Source organism: Chrysochloris asiatica, unplaced genomic scaffold (genome assembly GCF_000296735.1).
Source record: "Chrysochloris asiatica unplaced genomic scaffold, ChrAsi1.0 scaffold00001, whole genome shotgun sequence".
Taxonomy (NCBI): domain Eukaryota; kingdom Metazoa; phylum Chordata; class Mammalia; order Afrosoricida; family Chrysochloridae; genus Chrysochloris; species Chrysochloris asiatica.
The window spans coordinates 37,439,443-37,448,429 of NW_006408519.1; the positions used below are offsets into that span (position 1 = coordinate 37,439,443).

General features: G+C 41.7%; 1 pseudogene; it reads left to right on the plus strand.

Annotated features, from left to right (window-relative positions):
* The first annotated feature begins 1,239 nt into the window (after positions 1-1,239).
* On the plus strand, positions 1,240-3,088 carry LOC102839360 (annotated as a pseudogene).
* Positions 3,089-8,987: the final 5,899 nt, after the last annotated feature.

Below are 8,987 nucleotides of genomic sequence, written 5' to 3' on the forward strand. Positions count from 1 at the left end.
GGACATTGTTTCGTTCTGCTGTGCATGGGGTCACTATGAGTGGGTTCCGACTCGATGGCACCTGACAACAACAACAACAAAATATGTTTCCTGGAGTCCGGTTAATGCATCAGACTGCAAAGTCTTTTGAACTGCAAGGTTGGCAGTTCAAGCTCACCAGCCACTTCTCAGAAACCCTATACAGGGTTGCTATGGGTCGGAACCAACTTGACGGCACTTAACAACAACAACAGTATGTTTCCAGGAACCATGTCAGATGCCAAGTTTTCAATAAGAAGCAGGAAGCATTTCTATCTGCTCTTTAATGAAATTAGAGAGCAGCACAGAAGATAGACACGTTCCTTTTGTTAGACGGGAGTAAGAGGTTTTGTGGAAGCAAAGAAAGAAAAGTAGTAATTTTCCTGCAAGAATCATAGATGGTATGACAGAGTCAACATTCAAAATGCACCATGAGAGTCATTTTCAAGCCCGAAGGGTGAAGAGTCTGCTGTCTCCTCTGTCTCCAGGCTGCGCGGCTCCCTGCTCTGCCTTCCTCCTCTTTCCCAGTGTCCATCTGCTCCACCTCTTCCTTCCCTTTCCTTTCCTTTCCCTCTCCTCTAGCTCCAGTCTTCACTTGTGGAGTGGTCACCAGGGGGCAGCCAGGGCTGGGGCAGAGGAGCCAGTGGCCGGCCGGGTGAGGCAGTGGCAAGAGCAGCAGAGACAGCTGTGACTGAGGCAGTGCTGACATCACCCTGAGATTAACAGACACTTCTCCCCATGGAGTCAGAAAGTAACCAGTTCCTGTCTTCTGTTCTGGACACTGGAGTTGTGGCTGAACCACAGGTGCACCAATGACAAGAAGAGAAAGACAGTTCTCATCTGATGAATGGTCCTGTCTCAAACCATGTCTCAGACCAGTTCCATCCCAGCTTTGAGTCAAGTACCAAACAACCAAGTTTTCAGAACTAAACCCTCATGTAAGAGTTGTTGTTGTTGTTGTTAAGTACCATGGAGTCAGTTCTGACTCATAGTGACCCTACACAGGGTTTCTGAGGCTGTAAATCTTTATGGGAGCACAACACCTCATCTTTCTCCTGTGGAACCACTGGTAGTTTTGAACTGCCAACCTTGAGGTTAGCAGCCCGATTCGTAGCCACTAAGCTACCAGAGCTCCCTAATGTAAGAGTATGGGGCAGTAATATGCCACATTTGGCAGCAAGTATGACAACTGATGGCAGTGTGCGTTAACCTTGAGGAGAAATGTCTGACCATCCTCCAGATTTCCACAAAGAGATGTTGGTTGGTAATGGTGATGGTGACAGAAGCCATGAGAATGCAGTGTCACCAGGTTTGCAGCAGTCAGACCCAACAACAGATAGGAGCATTTTGCCTCTGTATCACTCAGACAGGAATCTTTGCCTGAAAAGAGTGAATTCGGAGGTAGAGTCTCAATTACAAAGCCAAGAAGACCACCCCCCAGAATTGCTTAGAAAAACATTGGAGTTCTGCTTATCTTCAGGAAACTCTTGCTAGTGATACGTACCTTATATCACAGATATGTGCCACTTACAACATGTACCTTATATAGCACAGTATGTGCCAAACAGTGGTAGCAAACCTTGAACATATAAACAAACTCAGCATGGAAGCTGAATGGATCATTGAAGTACTAAGATCCATCACCTTTAGTTCTAGTGGATGACAAATGAGAAAAGTAAGGCCAAATCAAAATCATTGTAATATTGTGTGAAATATCTGAATCTACCCCTATAGAACAAGTAGAAGCACCTTTTGTCCTTTTTATAGGATACAATCTACTGAAATTTATAAACTATGAATTTTCCTATAATGACAATTGGTTTATCAAAACTGAAACAAAAGCTGACGCACAACAGGCTTACAAATTCCTCTGAGAAGAACTCAAAAATTTCCAAGGAAAACCAGTTAAGGCACTGAAAAAAGCAAAGGCAATCACTATAAGCAGATTTTTGCCAAAGAAGAGATATAAACCTCTGGATATGAAACTTTATATGCAGCAACATTATACAACATCATTTTATTTACCACCAGGATATAGTCCCCAAGCAACAGTTTCCTCTGGACAGCTCAATTACCCCCAGACATGGCCAACAACACATAGCTATCCTGAACCCTCCTTGGTAACTCCATTTCCAAGTACTGGTTTTATACATGGGTTTACATCTCCAACCTTCAAACCTGCAACATCTCCTCTGACTTCACTCAGACAGTATCATCCTACAAACAGGAATCTTAGCAAATCACATCTGTGCCGTGCAATTCCAAGTGCAGAGAGAGGAGCTGGATTATTAGAAAGTCCTTCAATGTTTCACTTTACTGCGGATGGATTAATTAATGATGTCTGGATCTCACAAACAAGGCAAGCAGGTAGAACTAGAACACAAATAGAAAACTCTGAAGAGTATGCCAAGAGAGCTATTGGAGCTGAGCAAGTAGAACAGTAGTCTCCAATCATCTTCACGTTTAAATGTTGTTGTTGTTAAGTGCTGTTGAGTTGGTTCTGACTCACAGTGGCCCTGTTTAGTGTTTCTGAGGAGCAGCTGGTAGATTTGAACAACTGACTTTGCAGTTCAAACCAACCTTGCGGTCCAGCGCATCATCCTGCAGTGTCACAATTGTTGTTGTTGTTGTGTGCCGTGGAGTTGGTTCCGACTCATCGCGACACTACACAGGGTTTCCAAGGCTGTAAATCTTTATGGGAGCAGACCACTTCATCTTTCTCCCGCGGAACCACAGTGTCACAATAGAGAAAGGAAAAATCTCTTTGGCTATTGGAAGAACAGGGAGGACAAGCTTACAAGGAGTCACACTCAGTCTCTAGTGCCAACAAAACCTCCACCTCCTAGCTTTGAATTAGGGCTCTCCCTTGCCTGGAGCAGTAGACAATTTTAAGGCAGAGGACTTATTTGAAAACAGGCTATATAGCTTGATCATAGTATCATCAAAAGAAAGGAACTTAAATGTGGATGCAAGTATAAACACAGCAACCTTCCCCAGCCCATTCACCCAAGGATTCCAAGGCTGTAGAAAAGCAGAGGGAAACACAAAGGACGGACAGCCTCTGCTCTAATCTTACTACTTCTGCATGTAAATCAGTGAAAGGTAATGGAACTGCCACAGCACCTAACTAGTGCTTATTTTCTTTTAAGTCACAAAGTTTCTCGGGTAGGATTAAAAAGACACAATAGTGATTTCTCCCTTCTGAATCAGTTTATTTTTAATAAAATGTAATTTGATAGGTTTTAGGGAAAAAAAAAATAGGCCATGTAGGATGAGTTCTAATAATAACTACATTTGTAGAACATTCTAGAAAATATTAAACACTTCTAGATCCATACTCTTAGAATCTAAGCTTCAGATAAAGAGACTTGTCCATTTTATTCACCGTTGTATTCCCAGTATATTACAATAGTGAGTATATTCACAATTTTGATTATTATAACCAGTGAACCAATAAATAATATCATGATAAATGGAGGAAAGATTAAACTTGTCAAAGACTTCATTATGCTTGGATTCACTATCAATGCTCATAGAAGCTTTATTATTATTATTAAGTGCTGTTGTATTGGTTCCAACTCATAGCAACCCTGCATGGGGTTTCTAAGGAGTGGCTGGTGAGTTTGACCTGCCAACCCTGCAGTTCAAACTGACTTTGCAGTCCAGTGTTTATCCTACAATGCTACACCAGGACTCCAGCAATCAGAAAATCAAATGACATATTGTATTAGTCAAATCTGCTGCACAAGACCTCTTTAAAGTGTTCAAAAGCAGATGTCAGTTTGAGAATGAAGGTGTGCCTGACTCAAGCCATGGTATTTTCAATAGCCTCATATGCATGTGTAAGTCAGACAATGAATAAGGAAGACCACAGAATAATTGCTGCATTTGAAATATGGTGTTGGAGAAGAATATTAAAAGTGCCACGGACTGCCAGAAGAAAAAATAAATCTGTATTATAAGAAGTACAGCCAGAATACTCCTTAGAAGTCAAGATGAGACTTTGTCTCTCATCCTTAAGACATACTATCAGGAAGTACCAGTCCCTGGAGAAAGACATCAAGCTTGGTAAAGTGGAAGGCCAGAGAAAAAGAGGAAGGAAGACCCACCCCCATTGAGATTGATGGCACAGTGGCAAGAGCAATGAACTCAAGCGTTTAATGATATTTGTAAGGATGGAACAAAACTTGGCAGTAGTTCATGGTGTTGTGTGTATAGGGTCTATATGAACTGGAAACAACTCAATGGCTTCTAACAATGACAAGAAGAACATGTTTAAAGAGAATGCAGGAAGGAAATATTCCAGAGAAAAAAACCATCCACAGAGAGACAACAAATCCACACCTTTTGACCTTATGGAGTTTCCACCTGTAGAAATTGCAAGAACTTCAGCAAGCATAGTCAATGGCTAGGTTAGATGCACTGAATGGAACAGTTCATAGGATGGTTCATATGTATATAATACCTCACACTGTTCCATTTAGTACCTTGGTAAATTCACCATGGCCCTGAATCTGTTTCAGACCTTTGTTGTGAAAACAAAACAAATAAATAAAAACCACATCCAGCCCTCACTCTACATAAGCTTAGTTTGTAGACTGTTGAATGACAATTGATTAATTTATAATGAGAAATGACCTTTACAGAAAGTATATTTCAGGAACTATAATATTCACATTTTCATGACCAGTCTGTTCTCCCTTTGCCAATTTAGTAATTACCGTTACAAATAATTGTCATGGTGACCAGAATTCTCATGTCCCCAACATGAGACATTTTCTCTCTGTATAATACAGAAATCATAATCAACAGATGGCTTAATAAGCATGTGATCAGAAATAAAAGAATTACAAGATTCAATGTTTAATGGAATTTGGTTAAGATAGCCTAACGCATTCTCCTCTGCATTGGGACAGGTGTGCCATCAGAATCACAGTATGCAGCATCATTTGTCACATTACCAACAATGCCATTTAAAAAAACATAAAAATCAAAGACCTTCTTTCCTGAACAGCTCTTGCTAGCACTTGGTTTCCAATTCCCACTCAAACAGGCTGCAACTATAATTGTAAGTCTAGAAGTCATTCTATCCCTTCAAGGTGACCGTAACAACATTCTTTGAGAGCCTACTATGGGCTGTGGCTAGGTTTTGTGTTCACAACAAGAACCAGTCTCTCCTGAGAACATGTCCAAAATAAGTAAGATAGAGTCTCATCCTCCATACTTCTAAGGAGCATTCTGGCTGTGTTTCTTCCAAGACAGACGCATTTGCTCTTCTGGCAGCCCAGGGCATGCCCAGTATTCTTCACCAACACTATAATTCAAAGGTGTCGCTTATTCTGCATCTGAATTATTTCACTTAATCTTCACAATTCAGTGAGACACATATTTATTGCAGAAAAGTAAAGAAGACCTTATTAGGTGCCATTGAGCATCAGGTTTTTGCATAAGATTTCTGAGAAGTAGCTGGTGGGTCTGAACCACCAGCCATGAAGTTGGCAGTCCAATGTTTATCCTAAAGTGCCACACCAGAACTCCAAAGAAGATGATCATAGAGAGGTTAAATGACTTGCTCTAGGGAATACAGCTTTGGATGACAAAGTGAAGCTTCTGTCTAGCTGAGACATTAGAAACCCATGTCACTTCCAGCACCATCCACTTGGGGAAACAAAGCATGCGTACCTGCAGCTCCGACTACAACCACTTGGAAGCTGGGACTGAGCAGGGCAGACAGAGTATGTTGTGGAGTGCTAAGAAGAAAGATATCACGGTGGGCAGACATGGCCAGAACATCCGGAGAGGTAATATTGGGAAACATTTCCTCAAGCGCTAGAACATAAAAGGCAAATAAATAGATGGTATAAAGGAGCTCTGGTAGCGTAGTGGTTACGAATCAGGCTGTGAACCACAAGGTCCGCAGTTCAAAACTACCAGCGGTTCTGCGGGAGAAAGATGAGGCATTCCGCTCCCATAAAGATTTACAGCCTCGGAACCGACTCCAAGGCACTTAACAACAACAACAATAACATATGAGCTATAGTTCCCTTTTACCACACCCATAGCAGAACCCTTCTGCATTAAGACCAGATATGGCCTCAGTTGACTTCCTATCTCCACAATACACATAACACTCCACTAGGAATGAGTCCCATTTGATACACAAGGCAGACTCTATGTTCACTATATATATGGGTTGGAGGCTGAACCTAAAGGAGCTCTCTGTCTGATGTGGGTGTTCCATTGTTAGGTGCCATTGAGTCAGTTCTGACCTGTAGCAACACTATGCACAAGAGAATGATACACCACCCAGTGCTTCACCATCCTCAGAATTGCTGCTACACTGGAGCTCATTGCTGCTGCCACTGTGTCAATCCATCTCATTAGGGGTCTTCTTCTTTTTCGCTGACCCTCCACTTTACCAAGCATGATGTCCTTCTCCAAGGACTGGTCCCTCCTGATAGTATGTCTGAAGTATAAGAGACGAAGCATTCTGGTTGTACTTCTTTGAACACAGATTTGTTTGTTCTTCTGGCAGTCCATAGTACCTTTAATATTCTTCTTCATCACCATAACTCAAATGCATCAATTCTTGTATAGTCTTCCTTATTCATTGTCCAACTTTTACATGCTTATGAGGCTACTGAAAATACGATGGGTTTTCTGGTGGGGACAAATGAAAGGTCAATGAAATGAAACCAATTAAATCCAGTTTGGTGAAATTTGTGAGAACTCTATTTAAACATTAACTTTTGTATATGATATTTGTGTGTGTATAAGCTCCAAAGATACTCAAATAATCACAAAATCATTACATGATGGTCTTTACAAACAGAAGGAAAGGACTTGCAGACACATCACCCCATAACTGATGCTGTACTCCTGAATAAGGTTGTATTATTCCCTAAAGCAGATCAACAGTTTTTGGTAGTATCTACTAGTGCATCAGGGTATAAGTGCTCAGCTCAGGCTCAGCAGTTCGAAACAACCAGCTGATCCGCAGGAGAAAGATGAGGCTCGTAAAGATTTACAGCCTCGGAAGCCCTGTACAGGGTCGCTATGAGTCGGAACAGACTCCACGGCACATAACAACAACATCAACAACAACTAGTTGGAAAATGTGAAGTTCAAACTCACTCTTTTCTCTGTGGGAGAAAGATGGAGCAGTCTATTTTCACAAAGATTAATGTGCTCAGAAACCCTATAGGGAAGCTCTTCCCTGCCCTGCAAGGTTGCTATGAGTCGGAATTGTGTGATTGTGATTAGCAATGAGTGATTGTAGCTTAGCAAATTAAATCTATAGAGATCTGTTTGGGATCTCTTAAAAAAAAAAAAAAAAAGCCTGATTCAGCCTCTAGAAGACAAGCCATTCCTGAGTAAACCATAAAGGAGATGCTCTTGCTAAATCGCGTCTCAGCCATAATGTCAACCTCATAAAAAGACTGAAGGGAAGCTCACCAGAGGAACTGAGCCAGCTCATCTGACCCATCTGGATGCCTCCACTGTGAACCAGGAAAGAAGAAGTCTAAGAGCTAGTCCTAATTTAGTCCTTCTGATTAGGGGTGTGAACAATCCAATGGAACCATGATTCTAGTTGTCCGTTCATTCAGTATTCAACAGAAATGCACTGCTGTGTCTATGCAGATGTTGACTCACACAGTCGTTCATTCAACAAGCACTTACCAAGAACTTACACATTTCCAGACATACTACTAGCAACACAAGGAGTAACTGGTGAGTTTGAAACACTCACCTTGTGCTTCAAACTGACTTGGTGCTTCTCTTACATCACCACACCATGACTCCAAGACACAGTTGTTATTATTAAGTACCTTTGAGTCAGTTCCGATTCATAGCAACCCTGTACAGAGTTTCCAAAGAGTAACTGGTGAGTTTGAACCTCTGATATTGTAGTTCAAACTGACCTTGCTATCAGGTGCTTATCCTACCGTGCCACACCATAACTCCCAAGACAGTGGGTGTGTGTTTAGTGCTGTAGAGTGTTTCCAACTCATAGCAATTGAGGGACAGAAAAAGAAGAGCCTGCAATGGTCTCCTTATTCTGGTAGTTCACCTCTACCATCAGATGTTCCAGCAGATAGAGATGATCTTTGATAGTTTTAATTCAGGCCTCATCCCCAGGACTTGGGTGAGACAAAAGAGGCAGCTAGCATGCAAAATTTAAGAAGACACTACTCTTCACATCATGGTAGTATGGGATAAGTACTTCCATAGCACTAATGGTGTCTCCTAAATTTTGTGCTCTAGACACCTCACCTACTCATGCCTCCACTCATCAAAATGACCCATTCTTTCCCATCGCACTCAAACCAAGGCTATATTCCTTATCAAGGGCTTCACGACTCCACATTCTCTGCCTAGTCTCCCAAGCAATGGCCTGTCCTTCTCTCTGCAGAGACCATACTGCCTTTTTGCTGCACCTAGGAGTCTTGATGTGGTGCTGTGGGCTAATGCATCAGACTGCAAAGTCATTTGAACTATAAGGTCAGTGGTTCAAGCTCATCAGCTGCTCCTTGGAAACCCTATACTAAGTCGCTATGGGTGGGAATCGACTCGACGGCACTTAACAACAACAACAGAACCATTGAGCTCATTCCCACCCAAGGACTTGGCACTCATTGTTCCCCCTCCCCATAACACACTAACCAAGTATCCTCAGAGGACCCTCCCTCACTTCAGTGATGTCTCTGCTCCAATATTAATACCACAGAGCGGCCTTTCTGAGCATATTAGATGAAATAGTCGCTCAGCCCCAATCCTTATTTATCACTTGTTCTTTCCTTACCCTTTTAAGTTTTTTTTTTTTTTTAATTGTGGTATATATGTAGGTAAAAAACATTTGCCACTCCAACAATCTTAACCTGTATAATTAAGTGACATTAATTGTATGCATCATGATAGTCAACCATCGCCTGTAATTGTTCTCCAAATATCACACCACCCTTAACAGT